This window comes from Canis lupus, chromosome 11, assembly GCF_011100685.1.
Source record: "Canis lupus familiaris isolate Mischka breed German Shepherd chromosome 11, alternate assembly UU_Cfam_GSD_1.0, whole genome shotgun sequence".
Classification (NCBI taxonomy): Eukaryota; Metazoa; Chordata; class Mammalia; order Carnivora; family Canidae; genus Canis; species Canis lupus.
The window spans coordinates 15,179,264-15,182,716 of NC_049232.1; the positions used below are offsets into that span (position 1 = coordinate 15,179,264).

Sequence of the window (3,453 nt, forward strand, 5' to 3'; positions counted from 1 at the left end):
ACATAGAAGGGCTACTTTCCATGCTTCTCAGACTCCAGAATTGGAAATGACTATGCAAGAGTGAGATCTCAAGTCTACCATGATTTCTTTTCTAAATGACTCTTTTCTTGTTATTACATTTAATATATGAAGAAAGATGATGCCTGCTATCTTACATTAAATTGTATCTTTATTTATTTATTTATTTATTTATTTATTTATTTATGCCTTTCAAAATTGAATTCTAAGAACTGATTCATGATCTTCAGAAGTCAGGGATTTGTAAGAAAAATACAAAATCTTAAGCAAACCTCATACATTGAAACATTAAGCTTATTCAATAATCTTGAACTATTGCTATTGTTATCAATATAATACAAAGTTATTCATCTATAATTTTTTGGGGGGGTTATCTAATTTTTAAAGTTGAATGAATGTGTCCAATGACAAGAATAACAGGAGTATTTTGAACCATAGATCTGGACATTTTTTTTCTATCTGTTCTCTATCAACAGAAACCAGAAGTGATTTTAGCATGTATAATTTTTTATGTAACACAAGGATTTTCTCCAAGGTTTTGCAGCAGACCGCTAAGTTGCTTGACCTGCTTGAGTGTGTCTCACTTGGCTAGAGATGCCTTGTCAAATCCATCACCTACTGATTGGAATAGATTACTGAGTTGATGGAGCACCGGGATTAGGCCCATCTTTCTGCAAGAGACTGTAATCATGATGAGAGGTTATTGTTGCCTGTGAGCTCAAAAGAGACAAACCACACTGCACGCAAGGATCAACTAGAGCTTTATGTTATGCAACACACATTGAAAAACAATACTAGTCACGACATATGCCACTAAGCTCAGTGAACATCAGAATTGTATTTTAGCACTCATAAAAAGTACAGCTAGAACATTTTAACAAAAATAATAAATTTATTTGGAAGGCTTCCAAATAAATTGTATCTATTCTTGAAACAATGGGTCTGCTTAATTGAATTCAATGTTTGATTTTTTGGCATTAGAGAACACAGTATCTTTTAAGGCAATATTTAATTTGATTTAAAATATAAATTATATTATTCTACTTGCAAAAATGAATATATAAATATGGAAAAGTATATTATATAACTATATAATTATGGGAACTTGGGCTTGGGAAAGCCAATATTCTTGGGATTTCACTAGGTTAAAAAACCAATGACAGAAACTTTTCATAAAACCAGGCTTTTTGAATGTTTTAATATAGGATGCATATATAGTTCCCTTTAAGGATATATTGCTTGTGTAAACTGTACCAACAGTAAAATGCATGTTATGGAGGATTTAAAATATGCTTTCACTGAGCTATCTCCATTAATGTGGCATTTTTTTTCTTTGACCTCTACAAAACTGATGTATCTGTTTTCTTTTAGTTCATAAATGAAGCAGGACTACTTTTTAAAATAAATTCAATTATACAGCAAGACCTTTGTACTCTAATTAAATAGGTGAAATATGATAAGTTTATATAGACATCTGATCTCTGAAAGGTATAAAGCATTACTTGTAAGTAACATCTCCTTGCACAATATTCTGATGACAGAAAAGCAAAAATCTTATTTTCCATATTGTCAGAACCATGGCAATACAGTAATAGAAAGGGGTTCTTTTAAACACAGGATTATATAACTGTATTTACTTTTAATACAAGAACCCTGATATTCCTACTCACTCAAAGAACAGCCACTTTTCTTATAGAGTAGAAACTTGGGAAATTTGGGTATTTTAAAAATGAAATATATTTTAAAAGATGAAATATATTTTTCACAATCACTCTGCAATTTCTAAATTTTAACATTTTGACATTATAGATAACATGAAGTATAATAAATAGTACTTAGTTTGGAGTCTGTTAGATTTATTCTAGGAGATTTACATATATGTTTTCAAAATTATTCTTCCTTACCTTTATTTGAGGTAGACACATTATCTTTATTTCATAAATTGGGCAAATAAGGCTCAGAACACTTGTCCACAATCACAACTGGAAAAAAAAGGGGCCACAATTCAAGCCCAAATTAGTTCAATTGAATTTAACTGGAAGAAAAGAGCCAGATTAGAAAGATTAAAATGCTTCTCTTCTAGGCATCAGAGCTACTGCTTTTGCATGTGGCTAGATGTGACTGTCTGATAGGCATTACTAAAAAAAAGAGAATGAAATTACACTTAACCTACAGTTCTACTCTTGCCCCACTTTATATTATATATTGTGATTGACTTCGTTATTGTTCCCTTAAAATCTAAGACTAAACTATGCTTTTCAAAAGACTGGTGTTATGTCTCGTTCATTTTTGTATCTGTAGCACCTAACAGAATGCCTGGTTTACAGAAAAAAAAAGTTATACAAATATATAAATGATTCATTGCATAAAAATGATTGTTTAATCTTAAAAGACTATAGAAGAGAACTCCCATAAAAATCCAGTCCAAAATTATGTATAAATATTCCATTTTTATAATACAAATCCAGTATTATTGCTAGAGCTGTTAATAAGAAATCAGCTACAGACCAGTGGCCACAGTGCTTGTTAGCTTTCCAAGTTTACTCCGCTCTGCCTTTTCTTGCCAGATGTATGTCACCTCTACTCTGATAGATACACCAAGTAGTGTTCTATCACTGAATTTTGTTTCCTGGAGAATATAACAGAAATAACAATCACTATGAGGCCCTTCATGGATTCAAGAATTCACTTATTGATTCACTTCATACATACAGGTACTAAGGATACAAATACAAATAAACTATGGTTCTTACTAATTATAAGCTCACAGTTTAACCATTGACAAAACTTTCACAGGACCATAGTGCAATGGTCTAAATGCTATAGAAGTGAGTTCAAAGTGCTAAGGAAGAATGGAAGAGGGAATAACCAGAGATGATGTGTGAACTGGGTCTTGTGAGAAGGATATGAGTTTGTCAAAAGATAGGGGAAGATTAGGATGTTCTAGTAAAGCAGTTAATGATTAGGATTATCCTCACAGGTAGGCATTGGAGCCTAATAGGTGTGGATGCATCCCGACATGGATGGTATGACACTGTCTGCAGTAATCCAGGCTATACTCCAATGCTTGATGCCTTTCTGCTCCTTCTGCTTCTTACCTTGTTTTCCTCTTGATTTTAGAACTTTGATTTCTCTTAAAACAGCTTCTGATCCTGTCAACTCCCATTACTGATGTTTCTGCAATGCTACTGTGTCAAAACCTCCTTGATTAGAAGTAAAAACAGACCCATTACCATGCAAGTCAGAAGCATATGCAATACTCTGCTAGACAAAATCTTTGTTCAATTCCATGTAACAGACAGTAGATCTCAGTTGGTCGTAGGTAAGCCATGTCCCTTTCTGGATCTTCATTTCATTATCTTAAAAATCATCTGTTCCAACTCTTCACTCAAATGTTACCTTTTCAATTAGCCTTAACCCAAACACTACATTCAA

The 3,453-nt window shown here is 32.6% G+C and overlaps 1 long non-coding RNA gene across 1 annotated transcript; it reads right to left on the bottom strand.

The window, feature by feature from the left end:
• Window positions 1-425: 425 nt before the first annotated feature.
• Window positions 426-3,246, bottom strand: LOC119874030. Its single transcript, XR_005366358.1, has 3 exons — window positions 2,527-3,246; window positions 1,923-2,000; window positions 426-699 (listed from the first exon to the last, which is right to left on the bottom strand). It is a non-coding gene; the product is annotated as an uncharacterized LOC119874030 (long non-coding RNA).
• Between the last annotated feature and the right edge of the window lie 207 nt (window positions 3,247-3,453).